The 26,856-nt window shown below is 35.2% G+C and overlaps 1 long non-coding RNA gene across 1 annotated transcript in view; it reads left to right on the top strand.

Moving 5' to 3' along the window:
• Positions 1–12,246, top strand: part of LOC138239385 (uncharacterized) — a 33,389-nt gene extending 21,143 nt beyond the window's left edge. The window contains exon 4 of the long non-coding RNA XR_011189834.1: positions 12,167–12,246. This is a non-coding gene — a long non-coding RNA (uncharacterized lncRNA). The remainder of the gene's footprint in view (positions 1–12,166) is intronic.
• The last annotated feature ends 14,610 nt before the right edge of the window (positions 12,247–26,856 follow it).

The raw sequence follows: 26,856 nt of genomic DNA, 5'->3' as shown, positions 1-26,856 counted from the left end.
TAGCATTAATTGTAGAAATTAGTAATTGTGTATAGTAGTAGCAATGTTAATACAGTATTATTATTAGTAAGTGCTATTTGTAATGTTTTGACCATAATAAATTGTTAATTGAGCAACTGTTTAGCTAAAAGGGGCATTTTGTAAGTCATACTTAGTAATGGTAGTTTGATAATTACAACAGTGATGCAGATCCAGCCATTCAAAATGCATGGTACAACCCCGTACCGCGTGTAATTATCTACAGTTCACCGTGTTGTACCGCAGTATGTCATTGGCTGGCCAAAATTACCGACAGGCGGCACTCGAGGCGTGTTGGTTGTTAGTGAAACGATTGCTTCATTTAATCTCTTTACCGTGCATGTTTTAATCCGCTTTATATTTTACAACTAAAGGGAAATTTTAGTAGCTGAGCATTAAAAGAAGAGGAGCATAACGCATCTGATGGTCATAAATGAAATTAATTTAGGAACATAAACATATAATGTAAACTGTATTTGTTTAACTAAAAAATACACACCAGTATTCTGCTTTATCCCTAAACATTTTAAGCATCAAAGTCTTTCATCATTCGGTTACAGTACATACTGTGGTTATTTTGGAAAAGTTTTGATGTGCTCCTTTTGACTATATTAAGTTTATATACTTCATAAAAAGTTAAAATGTTTGAACCTTTTCTATGAATACTTGCGATCGTTATCACAGTAAAAGAAACGCATACTTTTTAGAATTTGATTAATAGGGAATATAATATGGAATTGTGTATCTAAAGAAATTAATAACGATATAATTATATTCATACATCTCAAATTATCGCAGTAGTAAACTTTCTTTGTAAACATCTGCATCAGTTACAGCTTAAGTTGTGAAGTGGTGCGTTGGTGTAATGAGTTAGGCATGTGCCTTCCATGCTGGAGGTTTGGGGTTCGAACCTAGGTCTCACCATGAGTTTTCTTTTAACAAATATACATTTCTTTGAAAAATTAAAATAGTAAATACTATCGACACTATATTGACTTTGTTGGTATTTCAAATATCACACCACGTTCAAAGTTAAGTGAGTTAAGTGATTAAGCTTTTCTAGGAATACTTGCACTCGTTATTGTAGTAAAAAACCTCATACTTTTTAGAATCCGCTAAATAGGGAATATATGGAATTGCTTATCTAAATAAATTAATAATGATATTAATTTAAGGATCTAAATATGTGTATTTATATAGCTGGTAGTATTACTGTAATCCACTTTTTTTTGTAAACACGTTTTATTTTTAATTTGACTCATTCACGCATGATTACTTTAGAACCATTTTTAAGCTGTTCGTCTCAGCTGTGTTTAACTGTTTAACAGTTAAACTGATGCAGATGTTTTCAAAGAAAGTGGACCACACTAATACGTTGAGCTTAAAGCCTGTCCAAGTTCATTCATTATTAATACTATTAATAATATCTTCCATATCGCATCAAAATTCAAACAAGTTTTAACAAATGTATGAGGTGATACACAATGTGTCTGCTCTATAACTCTTCAGTGTACAGAATAATTTCCGCAGAGTTACACAACCTCATCTCAATATACAGTAGTAAACAACAGTCACTGGCTTAGTTATACTGTATGTCTTCACTGTCATGGTAAGGTTTCGACGCACCATACATGTTCTCCATTACCACTATAAGAACAATAGAAGCTTTAAAAAAAAACAAATGTCAAAATGTTTCCAAAATGTCCAAAATATGTTTCCAAAATATTTCAGCTGCTTATGTACTTACACGACTCCATATTAATATTGATATCAAGTGTTATTAAATCAGAACAACTTTAATTTTTTTACAGTAACAGAAAGTGGTGTTCTCACTACAGTACGTATTCTTAGAAAAGGATAAAATGTTATAGCTTTATACGAAGTACACAATATAAGCTTAATAATGTTAGAACAAGCATGTTAAAACCAGAACCCATGGAATTTACCGAGACTTTGATGCATAAAATGTACTTTTGTCCAACTGAGCATTCTTGCTTTTATAAAAAGTACTGACTTTTTAATGTGTAATGATTGACATGCTGTGATACACAGTTTAAAATTTTTGAAAATATAAAGTGTATACAACCTAAATTCTTAATTGGAAAAATATTGTCCCTCAACAGTGACAGGGATTCGAAACTGGGAATTTTCTGGTGACGGCTCAAATGCTGTACATGAGACGTTAAGCTTTATTAGCTCCACCTGGCAGTTTTACAAGGTGATTCCAGATACTATCATATTTCAATTAACATGCGGTATGATGCGGTATGATGCGCCTCACCCACCACGTGTTTAATCGCAGCATACTTCGTACATTTTGAATGGCTGGATCTGTAATTAAAGTAAAACTGGTCCTGGTCCTGGTCCTGGTGGCTACAACAATAGATATAATGGAGAATGGATTTAGAGATTTAGAGTTGGGCATTTATTGTAGAAAATTCTATTAAAAATATTCTGGCAAAGCTTCCTACAGTAAACTGCTGCTTGTGGTGCTGAATTAGCCATGCTTTATATTGCCTATTGGTCCTCAAACTATATATTTTTTAGTATTAACTTAAGTTGTTTTAGTTACACATTTGTACAAGAAAAATAAGATGGAACAAGAAAAATAAAGGTTTTGATTTAACCCTAATTTAATACATGTATCTTGCAATTGTAATCCAGGCCTTCGATTTTGTTAGAACACTACAATAAACTTTCACTAAATTAAATCATTTTTTATTTTTGGTCTACTGTTCAAAAATGTCACATTATTCAACAAATTACAGCCATGTGTCTACAATGTGTTTTTCTGGATGAGGTACTGTATTTAGCCAAAGCTACTGTATATGGAGAAATCATTTTCTTTTAATTTGAATATGATGATTATCATGCATTTAAAGTTAATGCAATGAGATTTTTGCACTTTCCATACAAACTACTAAGTATAAGCAACTACAAATCAATGTTTCCATCTTTTAATTAATTGCATCTCCTTTTTATAAGAAGTGTTGCACTTATATATCAATGTATCTTTGGCTTTCTGTGTTCTTTTGTCCTAATTTAATAAGACAAAATCTTAAAATGAATTTGTGCACTGGAGTGTCATGTGGCCAAAAGACGATAATATAATTTAATGCATCTTAGATGCACTGGGGACTCAAGGGAGATATACTGTACAACTCTCAGAATTTTTAAAATACCCCGTATAATAACACAATAGTTGCAAATACTGTAAATCAAAACTAATCACATTGCAGGCTAGCATATTAACATTGCCATTTTTGACAGTTTGTCCCACCTTTTTGTCCCTTCATAACTTCTTCCTCTTTCTTACAAAATCTAAATAAGAACTACAGATAACTCACATTCTTCTGCATGGTGCAGTGCCACCTCTACTTATGATCTAGAAACAATTTCACAATTTTTCCCATCTTTCAGTTGTAGCATTCAATAATGTGCTCACTCTGCTGAACAAATAGAGAACTTCAACCTACATCTCTTTATCATGGGTCTGTTACTTCAATTTTGCATAGTAGTGTTTAACTTTATTAAGAAATGACGAGGCATGGCTCACTTATTATCAAACTCTGTTTATATTTCTACAATTAGTCATAGCTTTTCAACAATTAATCTATTTAACCTTTAACCCAGTCAGAAACTTTTCTTTATAAAGTAGTTGAAATAAGTGATCAAGAATAAAATCAGTTTCTGTGATTCCCAATGTGAAAGTTGCTAATGATTTGCAATATTATGCATACTTATTCTTAATAGGCTATTCTTCAATTAAAAACATTCTGTTTCGCCTGGTTCCATATTATGTATCTTCTCTTCAGTTAGTCCTTCACCTAAAATAACATTGTATGTGATGTTCTTTAGGATTCTATTCTTGGACCTATGCTTATGGATGCCCAAGCATTTATTTCAGCTTTAACTCATTGAGGGGTAGTTGACACTTTAAGAACCACAAATATAATTTTCTTAGCTACTGTATGTGCTGGAAACTGTGTGAGTTGTAAGTTGAGTGAAACAGTGACGTCCAGGAGAGAGAGATGCCCAGGAAGATTTACAAATTGAAACAAGTCGTGCAGTGGTGGCTGGGATCAAGACAGAGGTGCACTGGCAGCTGCAAAGGCATAGCCTAGGACACGAGGTTGAGGAATCAGGAGATTGGGAGTTTTATTGTGAGTGTTGTGAGTCTGGGTGCAAGGGTGAGGTGTTGAGTTAATGAAGTGTTATGAGTGTGAGACCCAGCTTGGTGGTGTAGATGGAGGCATCAGTGGCTGGAGGCAGACTGGTGAGGTCAGATTAATGGAGATTGAGCAGCCCAGCAGTCACTGTGTGAGAGTCATCAGGGAGTAGAGAGCTCCAGGGGTAGGATTATAAGAGAGAGTATGCGAACTCAGGTGTGTGAGCAAGGAACAGAAGAGGTTCTGAGAGATCATGAGGATCAGGGGTGGCTCCAAGTGACATGTGACAAGTAGCAAGTCCATGAGAGATCAGGATTGGACTGTATGTGAGGAATCTAGGATCAGAGAGGTTCTAGATAGAGGATGAGCTCTGAGATATTGAGGTGCAAGGAAGACTCAAAATGAGCAGCAACCTGGGTTGATGCTGTGTTGACCAGCTGGTAAGGTAAAGAAGGAGGTAAAGCAGGACTGGCCAAACAGGAACAACTGAGGCAGGGATCGTTCACTATGACTTTCCCAAGGGGACGATCTAGCAATTTTGAGAACCAGGTGTGAGATTCACTGAATCTGAGAGACCACAAGATAAAGACTTGAATACAAATTAAAGATACAAATTAATCTTAAGGAAGGTGACTAGGACAGGGTCGTAGAAAGGACTGAGGCAAATGCAAGAGATAACATACTGTATGAATGTTTTATTAGAATCAGTGCAAGAGATATTATGACACTGAGGGAGATGTACTGTATCAGGTTCTGAGCCTGTGAGTCTGCAAGTCAAGGGATCAGAGACTGAGCATTAGAAACAAATGGGTTTACACCTCGTGTCCTAGTTGCTCCGACGAGAGAGTAGACTAATCGCACAACTCTCATAGGATAGTGTCTGTGGAAAAACTAATTAAAAGTAAAATTTTCCACAACATACTATGAGGGCATGCCAGGTTCTGCGGACATGCTCATTCCATGCCCAAAGTGGTGTCCATGACCTCTATGTTATTTCAATATCTACAGTATGAAGAATAACTGTGTTATCATATTGTCATTCTGATTTTTTAGATTTAAATTCACTAGTATTAAATGTTATAAAATATTAACACCCCTCAATATTCTTCAAAATCATAACATTCCCTTTTCAAACCATGATCAATGTGTGTTAAGGGAGGAGAGTGCAGGGAGTTTCAGACCATGGTGTTTTGAGGAGAGATTAAGTTGTTTGGGAGCAGGGAACAGGATGAATCTGGAAGTTGAAGGAGGGAAAAGAATGTCCTAGTATGGGCGCAGTAAAAGATATTGGATTATAAGAGTTGTGAACATTAAAGTGCTCTCACATAAAGCATGTGTATCACTTGTAAACATTATTTCTACAACTTGTGAAGCATTCCAGAAATATCCCTGCCCATATTACATATTGTACAGTACACTTAAATGCCAAGATTATGATGTGCTTTCATCTTCTTTCTGTTTGGACTACTACACAGGCTCCACGTACGGGATTCAAACAGGATATCATAAATCTTCATATCATATCACAGCTGTGGCTGATATTGAACACAGAAATAATTTTAATTGATATGGAGCTCCAAGAAACCATTAGTCCACACCCAGCACATTGAAACAGTCAAGACATCAAGTTTCAGATCACATTCAGGGTAATTCCTTACCTACAGAGAACTGAACATCATTGGTCCTAATTACCTTTCTAGTGAACTGAAAGAAAATATCCAAGCTCTCTCTCTCTCCTGAACTTATCTAACTTTTCTTGACCTCGTGTTACACATCTATTATTGGGATCTTTCCTCCCTTTTTCATTCCTCCACTAAGATACCAATACTCAAGTGTAATAATTTAGTTTATGCTTTACTTGTATTTCTACATTACTTGTATGCCAGAAGAGCACTTTGACTCTCACAAACTGCGAACGTTTCTGTAAGCCAGATACACATTTACCAATCTGTGTGAATGATAAAGTCAACAAGCTCTTTTATAAACTGTGTATTTACATACGTGGGAAGAAAGGTTAGTCTCAATGATAGGTGTGAAAATTGCCAGTGTCTCCTAGAAGACAAGATTACATTTTTTGAAAGTAATATACTATATGCCATTATCAAATAAAGGGAGTCGAACAGATGGATTGTATGCCAGATTAAAACAATTTACCTTTGAACAAACAACATCAATATAAGTAAAGACGCTTTAAATGCAAGTATTATTTTCTTTCCACAATTTGTTTTTGCTTTCCTTTTTTCTGTGGACAAAAAAACTCTCCTGCATACCATATTAACTGCATTAATCACAGAGTGCCACCCCAGCCTTTGGATTTTAATATTTCTCTGAATTCTATTAGTTCATATTAATGATTCACATTTTTCTTAGGTTTCTAGTGAGCATTTGACCTTTGTGGTCTATGCTTAGAAAGGCATTTCAACTGTCTGTCCCATTTGTTACTCCAATACACTTCACTGGGAAAGATAATTAGACTTAAAATTAAACTTCATAGACTGTGTCCTGCTACCTTTTTAACAGCAGAGCACAAAAGGGGGAGGTCAATTCTAGCACATTCACCTCGTTTAGAAGATTCATGTTTATCTAATGTGAAATCAATATTTTAGTGCTGGGAAGAGTTAGGTCAGTGCCTATAATCAGTGGAAACTCCCTTTCAGTATAAATGCCATGCTCCAGTGGCCCAGAAACTATTTGAGAATTCAGGTTGTCCAAAGCTTCAGCGCTTTACCAGTTAGGTTTTCTTTTTTACCTAAAATCTATATTAGTAAGCCCATACTGTACTACTGGCGATTAGAATTGGTTTTGTGAAAATAAATGAGTAAAATGACAGAACACCTCAAATTCTGTTTACAGATTCTACATTTTAGATCAATGATGATTGTCTTTTCTCCTGCTTCTAAAGAAAACATTTTAGAATGTTCTCACCACTTAAAACCTGAAATATTTATTTACAACAATTTCTAACATTACTTGGAAAGGGTTTAAAGCCTTAGTAATCGACTACAGTACATCTCTTAGATGGATTGCTAACATGAAAACAGACATACAGTACAGTTCAGGGTATTGGATCAATGACATTTTGTGAATTTCTACTGTATGTTGTTCTTCATACAATCTACAACTTTTGTACATTAAACCAATTCTTCTTTTAAGACAAAGACCAATGGAAAATATTATCTTTGCCTTATTTTATGACTGGAATTTAAATACAGACTTTCAGCATAAATGTTAATCTGTACACCATCCTTAAATTATTTCATGATAGAGCACACTCATTAAACTCATAGAGCATAACATTAAAATATTCCTTAAAGGTAATCCATTAATGAATTAATTAGAGGTATTTAAAAATGGTGCATTATACAGTTTATCCCTATGTAATGTAGTAATTTTTCATTTAAAATGTCTGCATTTTATTCATACATATATGAATATGAATAGGTAGAAATTTGCCATGGCTGTAAAATATCATGAGTATAGGTCACTGTTAATATTTTAATATTCTTTATAATATTATGAATCAATATATTTGTGTTCAGCCCTATGCCAACATTCCCAAGTGCTTTATTGGCATTTGACAGCTAATTTTGCTTTTCCGGTCTTTTACAAATATGGAATATACTGGTACAAGCAGCGTTTTCTGTGTTTTATAGCATGTACATTAACACCAAAATACATTCTGCCACCATATGTCCCTGATGGATTTCCTTAACATTAAGAAATTGAAAATATCTTACTGTTGACATTTTCAATTGAAAAACGCATAGTAAGAAAAATAATAACATGATATAACAAAAGATATTACATGCAGGGAGCAAGAACATACTGTACACTTCAAAATGTCACCCTAATGAATCTCAAAGAACTTTACATAGAGAAAGGAACTATGACGGAAGTGTGGTATCCATCTATATTCACCTATATGATGTACACCAGTCATTAAGTGACAACACCCAGTATAAGACAGAGTAGATGTAGAAATTAGTAATTGTTTTAATTATTTGACCAACTGAATTTAGAGGGAACACCCCAGCTCTCTACACTTAAAAAAAACATACAATCAGAACCTTGATTTAATGTCTAATCTGAAGGACAGCACCTCCTAACCTAAAGCATAGCGTTCCCAGATAGTGTATTGGGAATCATGGGACAGGGGGGATAGTGCCACCTCTTGCTCCAATGATGCTATTTGCAGCAGTAATCTGTTTTTCCTTAGAGGGAAGTGTGCAATCCTGGTCCTAGAGGGCTTGTCTGTCTGCAGGTTTTCTACTGTAGGTCTCTCCAAAGCACAACCACTCAAAGAGCTAGAAGACGTTGTTAAACTGGTCTCATTAAGCCAGTATTGATCTTATTTATGAACGAGCTGTGTTGACATGAAAACCTGCGGACACACCACACCTCCAGAACCAAAATACTTGAATGTACATTTTCTAAACACTTTATCCAACACAGATCTCTGGGGGAGTTACTGTAACACCTGTTCTTGCAAGCATTGGGCTCAAGGTGAAGTTTAGGGTAATTTAAGAGAGAAAACAGGAGAAACAAGGACTGTAAAAGTCTGGAGCCTGCTACCAAGTGATTTGGTTGAAGCTGATTCTCTGGGATCCATTAAGGAAGATATAAAATATGTTTTGAAAGGTGTTGGTAAAATTATTAGAATGGATACTCTTAATTTTTTACAACAATTGTTTAGATAAAGTAGTATTTAGTTGCATACAGTAAATATGCATTTTTGCTGTCCTTTTTAATTTCTCAGTTTGTAATTTTGCTCACTGTAAATCTTTCTTGACTAAAATCTATACATTTCTACTGAAAATAAAACAAGATATACCAGCTGCATAATGCTTATGAGCCTTTATGACTCACTTCTGCACTTGTACAGTAACTCATCGTGGCTGGTGATCTTTTATGAGTTGTTCATACACTTCTTTTTCCACAATTACCATAATTTAAATTTGATGAAGAACAGCAGGGTGCTGTTAAGAATAGTTATTTCATTTTGTAAAAAAAACATTTTTATGTGTTTTAGCTTACACCCTTTATACTCCAGAATTGAGTTATGGAAAAATACTTTTAAACATTTTGACCAAGTCCAGAACTGTGCAAAACTATACAGTATCTTCTAGTTTACAATCACATTCTTTTTCAGAAATTATAGTTTAATTAATGATCTGCAAATTCTCTTTTATAAATAATTTCATACAGTGCAGGTATATATGGGCCTATAGCGCTGGCCGTAATGCTGTTTTTTATCACTGCAATAAATAATTTAACACAAAAAATAGAATATGATTTAAACTGTACAGTAAAGCATTATTTACAACAAGCCAATCAGGAAATTAAAATTACTATTGATCTGTCTGTACAATGAAGGGATCCTTAGTATGCTATTATAGACTTATAAGAGGTTAATAAAATGTATATACATAATTTGTTCTTGTGTTGTCTGGTAACTAAACATATTTTCTGCAAAAAGTGCATACAATTAAAAAAAAACGTTTGAAAAAAAATGAAAGACAGCCTGACTGAATTTCACTTTTTTGCTAAAGTAAGCAGTATCTAGTGCTGGTGATAGCCTTCCAATCTTGAATGTTTTCTGCCTAGAGATCTTGCAATCTGTCACTGTCATTTTTAATGAAGTGGCCTCATTTTCTTGAACAACAATGAATTGGCAAACAGGAGGGTCAAAGCCATAATCAGAATATATTGGAAAATCAGATCCTCATTTCTGAATGTAATATGTTTGCTTGTGATTTTCTTGCAGATGTCAGACTGGATTGTACATATTCAGTTGAAGATCTATCATGTTTTTAAATATTTTCAGAGACTGTATCTTGAAGGATAGTTAATCAGGACAGAACCATTATCAGTGTTGAAAGCAATGTTTTTTTTCCCTCTGATCATGCAAGACAGTTCCTCCTAGCCAATGGATAGATAATGGCCTTACAATTTTCTGTGCTGCACAATAAGAATTGGCAAGTTACATTATGATCTGAGTCAAGTATTTCCTTTTAACATCAATGTGTCAAAGTGATAAATTATCCATTCATCTCTAAACATTATTTAACATTTCTGAAAGTCATACAAATGGAAAAAAAAATATTTAGCAGTTATTTGTATTTAAATAACAGGAGATAATATTTTTTAGGTACTTGTAAATATTTAAATGTTATTTATAACAGTTACAATTAAAATGCATGATTTTATGTGATTATGATTTATATTTACATATTAGGATTTCATAATATTTTTGTAGAATTAGATTTTAAAATTTCATGCAAGCCACAAAATAAACAGTAACCATGCAAAGTAAGATCAAATCCTATAGACATTTCATGAATAGAACAAAAGCATTGCCATAATATTGTTGAAGATGGCAAATATTAAAATGATTAATTCCAAAACACTTTATGAATGTTTGGCTATCTATCTACTACTGATGGTAACATGCTGAATAGTCTCCAGCCCATCCAGTGGTATCCCCAGGGATTCCAGACCATCTGAGAGATACAATCCCTTCAGCCTATCCTGGGTCTGCCCTGGGGTCTCTTCCCTTTGGGCTGTGCCCAATACATAGAGGTTACAGAGGTTCCCAGAAGGTATCCTCATCAGATGTGCAACCTCCTCAACTGGTTCCTAACATTCCAGAGGAGCAGCAACTCACTACTACAAGGTCCTCCCAGATTGCCAAGATCCTCACCCTGTCACAGAGAGTAAGCCCAGGAGCCCGCCAAAGAAACCTAATTTCCGACCTCTTATTATTGTGATCTCATTCCTTCGGTCACTACTCAAAACCTGTGACCGTAGGTAAGGACGAGGATGTACTGTAGATTGACTGGACAACCGGGAACATTTTCCACAAATGTTATTAAAAAAAATAAAAGTAGGCTCTAAGTAAAAGTTCAATTTCATTGATTGAGCACAGCTTTCTGTGGTCTTATCCTAATTGAGAACAATAAGAATGTGACAGTTATGCTGGAGATGACTAACTCAACAAACTTGAATCCCATTTGAGGGATGATCTGCAATGATGTGTGTAATCCTGGGTTCAGAGACCAATGAGAACAAAGAACAAATTGGACAAATCTCACAGGTGTCTGTAACCTGGTAAATGGCATGAAGATGTCACTGACGGACAGCTTATATTGCTTCTGATGGTAGCCACATACTGTAGGCCACTGACCTGTTATTTCACAGTAGACGTGTGTTGTTCACCCCTGTTGTCGACAAATGTGAATTAGCATAATATGTTTGCTTTTGTCACACATTCAAAAATACTAGCGCAGATGCTGCAAAAATATTTTGAATTTGTTTGCAATATAATTGCTCAGAGTATGTATATATAGAATGTGGCAAATCCCTTCTGATTTCTAACAGCTGCCTTATCACCCTTGGTAATAAATCCAGTATTTTTTCTGGAAGACAGCAAACAACTGTGACTTTTCTCAAGAATCCATCATACAGAGAATGAAAAAAAATCACAGTAGGGAGATAATATTTAATAAGCAAATCAATAATGTTCATTTCAGGGAATATTAATTGTATATCATTTCCATCTTTATGGATAATGTAATTTACTGCAGTGGCAGGGATGCATCACAATGGAAATTAAATATTGTATATTAAAATATTGTAACGCAACGGGGGCTCAGGCGGGCGCCCTTGCCGCATTAGGTCGGCCCCCCACCGTCGGGGGCTCTAACCCGGGACTCCCGCGTCCCTCTGCAGTGACCCAGCCCCGTGAGCTAAAGAGAGATCTCTTTACAGCCCAGTAGCTGTAGTCCTGCTATCACAGGGAAGGGAGGTGACGTCACCTGCTCTGGTACGCCGGCTCTTACACAGTGCCTGTCGGCCGTAAGCGTTACAATATTTTGTAAGTGCTGATCTTAGAGTGCATATAGATGTTTAGTTTACATTTTATGTTATAGATGCTCAGTGTTATTTGTCTTTTGCCACATTCCATTCTTCCACATTCCAAGACATGCTGTCTAGGCAATTGACCTAGGAAACCAGGAGGAAACCAGAGCACCTGGAGGAAACCTACAGTACATGAACATGGGAGAGCATACAAACCCCACACAGATTGTACCCAAGGTATGGAACTGAACCCAGGGTTCCAGTGCTGTGAAGCAGTAATGCTAATCACTGTGTTAATTTAATTAAATCTAGAAGTTCACTCAACAACTTTTCATTACTGTCTCTTTTATACTTGTTTCATATTCCACATCAGATACTTATAAGCCCTTCATGCTATTTTCATGTTGTATGTAAGATTTATTTGATGTATCCACAAATCATCCTCTCTGGCTCCTTGTTAGATGTTTTTACAGTCAAGTTCATGGAGAACATCTCTGTAAGCTTGCTAATAATCACTTATGATTCTTAAGGGAAAAAGTTGCTCAGAGGACATATTTTGATCAGGCAAAGAATTGGGTTGCTTTACATGTGAAAATCAGGGTGCTAAGTATTTTTTTTTCTTCTCCATTGGTGGCAAACATTCCTCTTACATCCAATAATATAAAGAATTGTTTTTGTTGTTTATGAACTACTAGGCTCATAGTGTCATTCCATCCTTTATGTCTAAAAATATCTGTATCCATTCAGAAGAAAAACAGTTTTACTTATGTTTTTCTTGAGTAAAAACAAACTATTTTCTTGACTTTTTAATACAAAATGAGTGCATTTATGTTTTTTGTATAAAATGCTTTAAAATGTTAGTTGAAAATACAGGACATCAGATTTTCAAAAAAGGATTAAATCAAATGAAAACCTTTTCTGACCAATTATGTATTTCAAATGAAGAACTTACTGTGATTCTTACCACTGACTGGAGGCAAAATCCTTTCGTCAGTTCTATTCACACAGTAATGTTTAAATAAAACTAATACTAAATGCTTTAAAACTTTAATATTACTGTATATAATCTGAAAGCCAGATGTATGTGTACGTTTGCTTTATTGTACAAAGAAAATACTTCTTGCATTGCCTATTGAAAAGTGACTTTTAGTTTTTCTTTTCAAAGCTTATGACAAAGATGCATTTAATTTTTTATGATGAACTTTTTTTGCAACCATCAAATCAATATCAGGCCTTTCTTCTTGGTCTTGGGTCCTTCAATCATTTTCAATAATGTTCTTCCTAATGACAACATTGCTTGAACCGTAGGCTCAACTGTAAAATTGTCAAATCTATATTTACAACTTGGCACTAGTGACAGTGAAACAACCAATACAGAAATAATGCACTTGATATTTTCTATCAAAGTGAACAAATCAACTTGCTCTAACAAATGTAGGACTATAGACCACCACATGATAACCTACAGTGCATACTGTAATTTAAATCCCCCTAAATCATATACATAATGAATGAATACAGATGAATAATGTAACCCTATACCTAAACATAAGCAAAAAGTGGGTTCTGTTCCATTGGCTGCCGCAACACAAAACGTCAAAGGGATTTACAGGTATTTGAAGGTGCATAAAGAGAGATTAAGATTTTTTTTCAATAATAGTAATAATAATACAAAGTGACACATACAATTCTGAAGTGCTTTATTTTTTAATAAGGTCAATTAATTTGTGCACTATTGGATTAAGCAAATTAAGAGTGTTGGGCCTCCTTATTTTGATGGAGCAAACATGGAAAGATCCTGTTGGTCAGGTGTTTTTTGTAGGGTAATTACACTAAACAAAGAGCTGTGAAAATCTGATCAACCAGTCTCACATAAACTTCAGTTTTCTGAGTCTATTGTCGAAAGCCAAAATGATAACCAATTAGCTTTTCTGATAAAGAAAAAAGCAAACATCTGAAACAAACCAACCAAATAAACTCCAGGGAGCAGAGCTGCAGGTATCAAAATCTGCCAATCCACTGTTGGTACTGTAGAAGTCTCAGACACTTGAGTTACAATGTCTACATTTACAATGAAAGAAGTCAAACTACAGTAACATTTGCCCAGATGTAAAAAGATTAATCAATAATAATTGCCTTTTTACATATAAACTCGTCCATCCATCCATTTTATAACTTTATCCAGTACAGAGTTGCAGACTCTATCCTGACAAGCAACAGATACAAGGAAGGATACACCCTAGACAGAATGGCAGTCCATCCAGGACACACACCAAAATACTGACCAGGGTAAAATTTCCAAGAAGGCAATTAACATACCAATGTGTCTTTGGACTGTGGGAGAAAACTGGAGCACCTGGAAATCCGTGTGAAGCCCTTGGTGACCAGTTGTGTACTCATAAGTCCTACCATTACCATCATGCTCATTCATAAGTTCCCAGAATCTTTACACAGCAGATTCAATAGGTGCATAATCTCTAGATTTATCAATGTTAAGATTAAGAAGATTAATCCATATTTAAATTTGTATTTCTTCTTTAATTTTATATTATGAATCAAAAAAAATAACAACTAAAAGATATTACAAACCTTTACACAAAATAAACATGTTTTAGTCAAAGTTGAATATCAGCATTGTTCAGAGGAATACACTTTCAACAATCAACAATCATTAATTAAACAAGACCTAAACCAGATTAGATTTATTGGTCATTAATAAATTATAGCATCACAATTAATTGTTAATGTAGAGCTATCCTTGAATAATTGCTTTTCAAACCAGAAACATTTTATAAAAAGGCACCACATTAATCCAAATTCTTGGAAAACATATTAAAAACTGTATAGATAGAATATGTAGTTTCTATTCTGAGACTCAAAAGGCTAGAAAGGAAATTGTAACTTACACAGTAACTACAAAAGATTCACAAAGGTATTTTCAGAGAAATTATGTTCTATGTTGTAGCAGGTACACCTACTGTACGTTTTATTGATCAAACATGTCAGGTGAATTTGGTATGCTGATTAACATCATCAACAATATGTGGTATCTGCAGTAGGACTGTACCAGTGAAAAAACACATGCTTTGTACCAGGTTACTGACACTGTTTTATGAGATTTGTTCCATAAGAAAACATATGCCTCTTCATTTGTCTCTGAGTCCTAGATACCACATATATCACAGTAACAGCTCATCCCAGAAATGTTCGAGGGAGCTCATGTCTGGAATGTAGGGTATCCACTATGTGAATATCACATTTCTATCGTGCATGGAAGTCACTGTTACAAATTGGCCTGCAGGAAGCAAATAAAGTAGGCAAGGTTAATGTAGTGCTGTGCAGTCAGAGCCAACACTACAACTGGAGGAATCTAGTGCATAGACACTCCTGGCCTGACCAGCATTCATGTATCTTGGATCTTGGAAAGGTATTGTGCCTCATGGTCTACAAGACTTTGGCTGTATATGATTGTGTTTGATTCTTACATCTTTCCAGGTTACAAATAGCTGGCTGTGAACACCCCAGATAATGAGTACTGTTGCGCCCCCTACACCTAGAGGGTGCTGCTCTTCTGTCCTGTTCCTAGTTCCCTGTGATTATTCATGTCTTTCTGGTGTGTCTTGTTGTGTTGGCTATTTACTTCCTGTGTCTGCTCTGCTCCTGGCTCAGCACTGGGGGTATGTTGCCCCATTTGCCGCTACACACAGGGTCTCTACCTCTCTAATTGTCATCCCACGTCATGCCCTTCCGACATCCGTGACAAGTACAATGTTTCAGTCCAGACTACAATATACCTTTGGCACAAAAGCATTGTTTCCTTAATAAACTTAGTATATTGATCGCTTTCCGTCTTTTTCTTTCATGATTTAACATCAAGCTTTACAGTCAACAGATTAAATCACTTCATCACAGGTGCCCAATCAAGTCTCACCAATCAGGTGATTTAGTGCTTATGCAACAGTCAAAGTCACTCAAGCACACAGCATTACAGTCAGTCATTATTATTTCGTGAAAATGATACTAAACGGTTAATCCAAATACCTGTATACTTTAGTTTTTTCTAATGCATTCATGCGTAAATATAGTGATGTGTATTGTATTCTCAGTATGGTATATACAGGCTGGAGTATATACAGTACAGTATAATTGTGGAGTGTATCCTGTATTTGTCATTTATAAACATTTTACCGCTATTTCAGTGTTAACAACTGTGTCTGTTATTCATTTATAAAATGACATTTACACCTCATCAATTCTTGGTTTCTTGATCTTTCTAGAAGATTTTTGAAAAAGAAAATATTCATTAAGGCCTATCTAAAGACAAAATGTAGCAATGGCTATTGCTGATGATACATGGTATTGCTCAAAGGGCTACTGTATATAAATTATTTCTCAACAGGCTTCACATGAAAAAAAGCAACAGGTAATTGCTTTTCTTTTTATCTCCCATTAGCTGATCTCTTTGAATCGGTTTGACTTTATTCCATGTTTAATTCGGTAAATGTTCTGAATATTCACAAAAAAAAGTTTTTTCAAATTCAAGGTTTGCATTACAAAGCCGAAGAAATAGTTTTTGATTAGTTATTTCTAATTGTCACCACAGGTACACACCCAAATAATTATTTTTAATAATGGCAAAATTCATAGATAAATCTAGCAATTAGAAAGTCCATAAAATGTACCCAATTTTATTTCTGTATAAGATCAAACTACTGTATATCATTATCAATATTGGATCCAATATTTAATTACATATACAGTATAGATTGTTTATTATTTGATGTCAATGATATACAATATGTGAATGATAAATTCACATACTGTATTTCACCGTACAATTCATACTGTAATTGAATGTCATCTGAGTATTCAAGGCCATGCTATGACTTTTTAAATAATAAGCCCTTAAAAAATATTTTTTTCAACACTCTCTGAAGAATCACCAACTGAAAGATCAAATAAAACCAGGTGTGCTAACATTACAGTGTTCGATTTTTGTAAATATTCTTAAATAGAGGATGGCTGTCTCCTCACACAGTTGGGATCTTAGGTTTAGTTCTGAACTGGGATGCCTCCTATGTGGAGTGTTCCATATGTGCTCTGGCATCCTTCCATAGACACGCAGGCTAAGTTTTCTTTTGATTTCTCTAAATTGTCCCTGTTCACTTCCTTGTGTATGTGAACTGATGGTGACCCATACAGGGTAACGTACTGCCTGGAACCCTTTGCTTCTGGGATAGACTCTGGGATAACCCTAAACAGGAATTAGTGTCTTTTTGCTATTTGATTATTAATACAGCTAAAAAAACATTTTGTAACTTGTTTGATATCTGTTTTAATATATTTATATAATGTATTAATTATGAACAAGTAATAGGTTTATTCCGTGCTAAAAAACAAAGAAGAAAGAAAACACAACGTTTCGCCGTGGAGCCTTCTTCATGTGTTCAGGTGTATTAACTATGTCTATATTATAGTTTGTTGATGATGTGCTGTTCATCTAACAATAATGTTTATTAAGCACTGATGAATCTGTTTAAAATAAATGTATACACATTTTTAACATAATGTACAGTATAATGATTTAGAGTTTTGTATTTATTATCTATTTTATAAAGTGCTACTGTACTTGTGTCATGTTCTTGACATACCAAAGGACTACCAAGAAATAATAAGAAGTCCTAAATAAAAAATATATTATGCTTGAAAACAGCACCCACTACTCCAGAATTTACCAGTCTCTCCCTTGCTTAGAAAGAAAATGATACATTGTACTTTCCACAATATTGTAAACTTGTCTCTGCACCACTCAGATAATTTCTTGGTAACGGAATATTAAGCATTGAGCTTGTGCATTTCATGACACATTTTCATTTTCCTTCATTACCCACAATGAAAAGGTTTCACATATATTCTTCTACCTAATAATTAACATGATAATTTTTCATTTGAGAAACTCATCAGGTTTCAGACAACCTATAGTTATACTGTGCAATGTTCAAAAAGGAACATCTGAAAGGTTTAATTACTCAAGAGTGAACTTACTATGCTGTCTTATCTGCAGAGTGGAGGTACAGTATAAAATTGTAATGATTAGGTTATTTTGCATAGTGTAATATCCATGGATGCCATTAATTTTGGATTTGTTAATAGGAAGCTTTATGCTAGAAAACAAGAATATCAAATAACTTAATGTGTTCCAAGTACTTGTTTTTTGAAGAAACTACCAATTACTTCATTGCAAGATTTGTGAAATGGATATGCTTATTTATTATATTTACTTTTAGTATCATTTTCAGATACTTAGTCTTAATCTTGAAGGGCTATAACCTCTTCAAGATGTGAAAGTAATTAAAAATGCACACAGGTTGAAGAAATCCACCTGGATCAACAATGTATCTATCACTTAATTTAAAATGCAGATTTAGGGTATCATTGCATTTAAATAATTAACATTAAAATATTATTTTTAATTATATAATTTATTTCGTCCTCACTTCCTGATTTCTGTCAGAGAGTCTGTAGTTTTATTGACTGTTTCATTACAGAGGGGTGCGTCTATAAGTTAGTTTATCATGGTTTCTTTTAGTTGATCAATGTTTTTTTAAATTAGCTTAAAGTCAGTGCATTAATGCTTGTATACTGTACAGTTCTATGTACTATAATACATTATGGGACTGTATAGGGATGGACTATTATAGTTATATGCGACTTTGGCTATTCACAACAGTTCTTTGCACAGAACTCTAAGAAATACGGAGACTACTGTATATATTTCTTTATTTTTGCTTTTTTATTTTTCACTTTATTTCCTTGCTGATTCCCATTTAAAAAAAATCCAGTAGGAAGCAAATATCTCTGAGATCATTCTTCGTGGGGTAACATAATGGAGATGTAGAGCACACACTGAGGCACAATAAAACAGAAACAATCACATGTTCTTAATATTCAAAATATTTCAAAGGTATGTGCTGTCATGTAAACAGCATCTGTTTTGACTGAAAGTATGAATCATCACAATCTATACCATTGTGATCCTGCTTGCGTTGCAAAAATGTTACCAAATCAAATGTGTCACAGGTATCAGCAAGTCAAGGTTTATAAGGCACATTTAAGGCATATTTTCATTAACATGACTTCTCCTTAGTATCATAAGGCTATTATTTATCTACAAAATTACCTGAAAACAAGAATTATCTGCTGTCCTCAGTCACCTGACCAGCTGCAGGAAAGCAGATCCCATTATGGCCCTCCAACTAATTTTAGAAAGTGCTCTCTTTCTCCATATATTTTTCTTAGATGATTTTTTAAAACCATTTGACTTATCGTTTTCTTGGCTTTAGATGTACTAAATTTGTGTATGAACCTGTTCTGTGCTTGAATCAGACTATTTTACCTTGTTGGCATCTGGCAGTATTAGGATATTTCTACAGAATCAATCCTATCCCACTTGATTTCTCAAACTCTTTCTGTATTTTCATACTCTGCGTGATCACCTGCTAATCCAGCATCATTCATTTTGGGGATTTCTTTCCTAATAGTCTGGGCTTATGTATAAGTATTTAATACCTGGTCCCATTTTAGTTTCCCCTTGTGTTTTCAGCTTACTCCAGTATATATGATGGTCGATTCCTGGGACATAAAACTTTGATATTAATACAAATGAACTAATACTCTGGGGTATTTGTTTCCAGATCCTGGTATGTAACAAACTAGTTTGATGATTCAATGGTCAGTGGGATTGTTAGACAGACTGTTATATTTAATTTGCTTTTGTCAAACTGGAACCAACACAGTGTTGTTGCTCTAATGATTTGGGGTGCATGTCTTCATGAATACAGGACTATTCCAGTTCTTTGTTACTGTTCTGATGATGCTCACTGAAGTTCTGCAGGCTAATTTTTGAAGAAGAAACTGAATTTTGTGATTGTTCCCACAGTGTAGCCTGGATGTCAGTTTTCTTCTACAATGTTCCACAGGTTGCACACACCTTTTTCTCTGACACTTTTTTATAACTTTTTAAAACGTAAACTGCCTTTCTGCCTATAACTGACACCTTATCAGCTTCTTTTGCCATCCTACAGTCACCAATGACAGCAGAAAGAAGGAAGATGGAGGCTGATACATGAACTGAGAAAATGTAATGGTAAAATTTGAAGTTGAAGAAAAATCCTGTTTTTTTTTATTTTTCTACATGTTCAGTTCACATTTTAAATCTTTGAATTGATGCTCGAATTGAAATACTACTATTAATAACTAATAGAAATAGATCTATTCAGTTTTTAACACATAAATACCATATTTCGTAATTAATTACATTTAATCTATTTAAATACTATATTTAATAGCCATTGTATTCTTCTGCATTTTGATCTGAAGTGATTCATTTCATCCGAAAAAGTTGAAAGACCTTCTTGAATCACCTAAAGACAACAGTATTAATTCCTTAGAAAACCACATTCAGAAATGTATGAAATTCAGAGGAGTTTAACCTAGAATAAGGGGAGGGAATCATTAAAACGTATTTACTAAAGGTTCATACAGAAGAACATGTCGGTCAATTTTTAGATGGTACAAATGTGTCCAATTGGAAAACTATAATCCCCCAAAACATATTGGTTGTCCCCATATATCCAGTGTTCCCCAAATGGCCACATTTAAGTTTATGCCTAATACACCATTTGGCCAAAACTTGTTTACATACACACTGTAAATCTTGAGAAGAATGTCTGCAATTTCAAATATGGAAATACCTAGATATTGCATTAAGCCGCATAACACTACAGTATTCAGATGTTATGTGTTTACAATATTTACAAGAAGCATTACTATTAAGATTTTAATTGCTTGTGTAGGGTAAAAAACATGGTTATTATTGCAGTGTCAGCCAGGGTCTACTATACTTATTAACCTTCAGTCATCTTGATCCTTTAATACAAGCCATCTAATTTGTATTAAGTTCAATACATTTATGCTGAGTTGAGCTGCAAGTTTGAGTATTTGTTTTAGTTTAAAAAAGAAGCCAGGATAACAAACTGCAAACAGTAGTGTATTAATAAGGCTGTGTACACTTTTGAGTAGTGATGCCAAGAAACCGTAAATGACACTCTAGAACTATCATGTTGTGATATCCGGTTTTCTTTAACTATCTATCACTTCTACTGTTTTATACTGTATATATAATGCAAGACATACCATGGGAAATCATAAAGAAAATGAAAAAAATGATATTTTAAACCTTTTAATGCAGAGGAATTCAAACAGTTTAATCAGAAAAGAAGGAGAAGGGAGGAATGCTACTATAAAGCCCTGATAACAGTTTGACCATCTTGCATGTAGTGAATATCTAGTGACAAAGCACAGTGATTTCATCTCTTCTGTATGCATTACATGAAGCACATTTCCAAACTCAAAACATGGTAGAAGCCAAGTCAAAGCCTAATAGCTTGACCTTGTGTAATATCCAGGTCCTGACATACGTGCCCCTGCAGAACTTTAATATGCTATGGATTTGAAAGTGTTATGTGCAAAATAAACAGTCCTACTACTGTATGTTTGTAGCAGTCCTTTAAGATTAGTTGGCTTTGTATATTGCAGAAAATATGTGGAAGCTTAACGCTGTCATTAAAGTATGAAAAGTATCATTCTCATGTTTGTTTTGCTGTAGAATGAGGACAGATTTGGTGTATTTGCATTTTAGTACCCCAGAGAGGGTAATGATAAAGAGGTTGTAATTATGAAGAGAAGTTTATATTGCTGTTTAATTATGAGGCTATGCAATATAATGTTTGTGTTAGTTTTTATTTTGTATTTTGCAATCATAAGTTATGAAGAAAAGGAGCCTGGTTGCAATGTCCCTTGGAGCATGAACATGTTGATATGCTTTGTTGCTAAGGTTCCTCTGAAAAACAAAAAAACAGTCACCAGTGAAATGGAATCTTGTAGTCGATTTCAAGAAGAAAGCTGTAAGTGACCTCATTGTTCACTCTCCCATGAGCCAGTTGTTTCTTCTGCTGATCTGCTGCAGAGGGAAATCCCATCTGTCAATGCTACCTGTAGAATCTGAGTACAGTACAAGCTGTCGCCAGTTCTCTTCGCATGAGTGAAAGCTATGAAATAGAATGTCTCACATGTTGAGACAAATCCCTTCCCCTGGGATTTCAGTTCAGTTGCAGAGTTGCTAACTTTACACCTACCAGGTCCATAAAGCACTCAGAGCCATAGTATATGTCTCTGCATCCATTATATTTTTTACTGCACATGTGAACATTCATGCACACAAACGGTGTGTAGGTGTAACATATACTTGTACTTTTCCTGGTCTGGAAAATCTTCTGTACAGGCAATATAAACAGGAAAATAAAATGATTTATAACCCAGCAAAGAAATAAGGCTTGCAACCACAGTTTCCGATCTTTCCTCACCAGAAAAAAAGTTTCTTTCCTTATTTTTTCAAGAAATCACCCTCCTTAAGGACCCTCAATTAATACTAAAGTAAATCGTTTAAAGAGTTCTCTTTGAAATAGTAAATTTTTAAAAATGTAGAACACAAAACTTAACATAACAAGCTTTGCAAGAAAATTTCCATGGTTAAAGCAAGTTTGACCAGTGTGTACTAATTTTAATGTTACGTTATTGCCATTGCGAAGTTAGTACCATTAGAAAAAGAATACAGTTTGTTAGTATGTTTTGAAATTGAAATAAAACCTAATATTTTTAGATTGGAAGCTACAATATTAGGCTGAATCTGTTAATTTCCTGGACAGACGTATGTCAAATGAAAGATTACTAGTAGTTTGATTTTTATTAACAATATTCAGAGCCCTCCAATATGTCTCCCATGAATACTTACACCATAATTAATAATAATAATAATTGCTTACACTTATATAGCGTTTTTCTGGACACTCCACTTAAAGTGCTTTACAGGTAATGGGGACTCCCCTCCACCACCACCAATGTGCAGCATCCACCTGGATGATGCAACAGCAGCCATAGTGCGCCAGAACGCTCACCACACATCAGCTATCAGTGGGGAGGAGAGCAGAGTGATGTAGCCAATTCATAGAGGGGGATTATTAGGAGGCCATGATTGGTAAGGGCCAATGGGAAATTTGGCCAGAACACCGGGGTTACACCCCTACTCTTTTCAAGAAACGCCTTGGGATTTTTAATGACCACAGAGAGTCAGGATCTCGGTTTTACGTCACTATACTGGGGCATTAGGACCCACATGGACCGCAGGGTGAGCGCCCCCTGATGGCCCCACTAACACCTCTTCCAGCAGCAACCTTAGTTTTTCCCAGGAGGTCTCCCATCCAGGTACTGACCAGGCTCACAATGATAAAAAAACGTATTTTTAAAACTTAATGTTATTCAAAACTGAAAACTCCAAAGGATATAATACATTACAGATAATATCAGTAACATTTTAAAAGGAAAGACTGAAACACTGATTGTATTAAGTATTTAGACATGTGAAGTCAATACTTAGTGGAAACACTTTTAGCAAAAGCTAAACCTGCAAGGCTTTTTGGGGAAGTCTCTACCACATTTGCACAAAGGGTTGGTGCTGTCACGATTGTAGTCCCTAACCCCTAAGGGTGCTCCGAGTCTTTCACTTCTGAGTTGATTTTGTGCACCTGCTTCCTGTTCCAGCCTCCTATAAAAAGTCAGACGCTCACTCTGTTCCAGGCTCTGCATTGGTTCCTGTACCAGGCGAGTCCAGGACCCGTAGTGTCTGGTCCCATTTCCAATGACCCTCCACCGGATCCCGCTCCGGTTTTTAATCCTGTTTGCCTTCGTCTCTGATGGACCACCCAGCTCTGGACATTTGCCTCATTTTGGATTTCCCTTTGGACTCCCTTTTGGACAGTTTGCCTTGGATTCACCCCCCAGAACACCTGTGCACCTTGGACACGCCTCCTGTTTTCATTCCCTACTCCTGCATGCTTTTTCCCCCCATGTTTTCCTCACTCTACCACAGATTGTGTCGTCTGCATAGAGTCCTGAAAGAACGCGTCCATTACAGGTGCAATTCTTGCCCATTCTTCTTGACAGATCTATTCAAGCTCTCTTATCTCTGGAATAGCATATGGATATACTGTAGATGGCATTTTTCAAGTCTTTCAATTTCTTAATTTTAAGCCACTCCAGTGCAGCTTTGACCTTCTGCTTTGCTTCATTGTCCTGCTGAAAAGCACATTTTTGTCCCAGTTTTAGGGACTTACTGAAGTAAGTTTCCTCTACAATTTGCCAAGACTTTGCTCAAGCTATGCTCCTATCAATCTTGATAAACGCCCTGGCTCCTGCTAGGAAGCAGAACTATACCATAAAGTTACTGCCATCATGCTTGACAGTAGGGATTGTGTTGATCAAGTGATGCACAATGTTGGGTGTATATCAGGTGTACAGTAACACTTTGCATTTAGACCAAAAAGTCCCAGTTTTGCCTTGTCTGACCACATGTTTAAAGAATTGTTAAGGTATTTTGTTGCAAATTCCATGCAGGAGATTTTCAATTCCATATACTGTAAACCCCGTTTGTGAAGTGACTGGGACATTGTTGACCCACGGCCATTTTCTCCTATCTCAGCTGTGTGACTCTGTAAATAGTGTAATCTATAACCAGTATCCTCCTTCCTGTGCAGTTCGGAAGGACAGCCTGATCTATTGTAGGTAGTCTTTCCATCTGTGTTCTGGGTCCACTGGACTCTGCCCCTGGACTGTGACACCTTAGCCTTTGGGTCTGTAACACCTACAGTGTCTGACTCTGTGTCTTGGATGGTGGTGCTGGTTGTAACATATACTGTATATTATGAAAATTTGTGAACCATTATTATTGCACAGAGAGAGAAGAGACTAATTGAGTGGCTCATTAAAGTAAAGAAATTTGGTGCACATAAATTAATTGAGGTTTGCCACAGCAAAGGGATGGAGTACTTATGCAATCACTAACTTTTCCAATTTTCTTTCATATTATCTATTTACTTTCTTTTACCCAGCTCACACATGAGAACAAAAAAGCAGCATCTTATAATTTGTCTGGAGTCTGAAGTGTGAAATGCACCCAGTATGCAATATAAAAATGAAAATAAGGTGCAATAACAAGTCTCTAGTTCCAATGTGTAAAATATCAAAGCAACACACCGGACATCCAACTTGTACAGTATAATGAGCAAAGTTTTGCATAGCAAATATAGACTAGGGATCTCTGAGTTAAAGAATACAGCATATTAACAAACAAGTAATCTCAGCTAAGTCACAGAATTGTTGCATGCAAAAATTGATGTTTCAGAAAATTGAACATTTTCTCTTTTAATATCCAGACGTCAGAATGGAAGCATAAGCCTTAAGGACTAAAAAAAAGGAAAGTGTTTCAGTGTTATAAAGATTTTGAAATTAAATGTAATCACAAGCTTAATTATAAAGATCGGGATAAATGGCTTGCAGTCATGGTACACAATATATAGCATTGATAAGCAGCTGCAGGTGCATTTTTAGAGTGCGTGTAACAGCTAGATTAAATGGAGGGAATGAGCACTGGTTTGGAGCAATAAAGTGGGGCTCAGTGATAAATTCACACAGTGCTTCATTCCAGCCTGGCTAATTCGTAAAATTGAACAGTTTCTACTTTAATAGCTTTATATAAATAAACCACTTTTACAGTGCTGGCAGTAAGGTACGATTGTGTAATCCCTCTAGTTCATGTTCATTGTCTTACACTAGGGAACTTTGGGATTCATCTTCTTTTTATGCAGGGGTGGCAAAGGGATTTCCATAGCTATAAATGAAAAGCCATTTTATGTTTCAGCTACATTTGCTGAGACTGCTTGGACTATGAGGCATAAACAGTAGAAATGCTCCCTAGAATGAAGTGGAAGAGGTAGTAGTTCATTATCTAATTGTAGACCATCGATTTTTTTAGAGATATAAAAATATCACAAGTTTTTTTAATTTCATCAAATTTCTGCAACTTAGACAGACAGTCTAATACCTGTACATACTAGACGTTGCCTTTTCTTTTTAGACTAGTCTAGCTTACATGTACAACTCATTGCTGAAATAATAAATCCTGTCCCTCAAAGTAGTTTTGACACAAAAAAGTTTGATATTACATACTACTGTACATACAGTATACTGTACACAGTACCGTATATAACTTGTACAGTATATTACAGTACTGTATATACTGAATACTGTATATGAAATACTACATCCATATCAGAATGTTTAGAGGGAAATCCAACATTGTAGAGGTATAGAAATGTTAAATGAATGTTGCATGTTTTTTTTACAGTATATTTATGTACAAACAACCACACATTGTTGCTTGGTAAGTGATAGATACCTCCATGACAAGACTGTATGTGTAAATGCACTGTCAAATGCTGAAGTTCGGTGTGTGTACAAGTTATTATTTGGAGAGCCGTGATGTTTGATGTTGCTTCATATTTCAAGGCAACCAAAAACGAAAACATTTTTGCTGGTTGAGAGGTGAAAAACGAATTGCCACTGGGGGGCAAAAGGGTACTGTATATGAAAAAGCAGAACATATTAGTCAGGACTAGGTCTAGATGAATGTGAATGCCCTTTAGTGTTTTAAGTTGCTAAGACTTTTGCAAAACTACCACTGCATATCCCCATGTAAAAAAACACCATATGCAACCCAGTGTCCAATGATATCATCCTTGGATTTATCATCCTGACTCAAACAGACCTCACACTGGAGCTCATAGCATCAGAATAAAGAAGAAAAAAAAAGCCATTTTGTTTTCAATATAAAGTACTGTACATAGCTTAAATCTGCCAA

The sequence above is a fragment of the Lepisosteus oculatus genome, chromosome 6 (genome assembly GCF_040954835.1).
Source record: "Lepisosteus oculatus isolate fLepOcu1 chromosome 6, fLepOcu1.hap2, whole genome shotgun sequence".
Lineage (NCBI taxonomy): Eukaryota > Metazoa > Chordata > Actinopteri > Semionotiformes > Lepisosteidae > Lepisosteus > Lepisosteus oculatus.
Note: the sequence above shows the minus strand (reverse complement) of the source record. Positions and strands in the feature narration are given on the sequence as shown.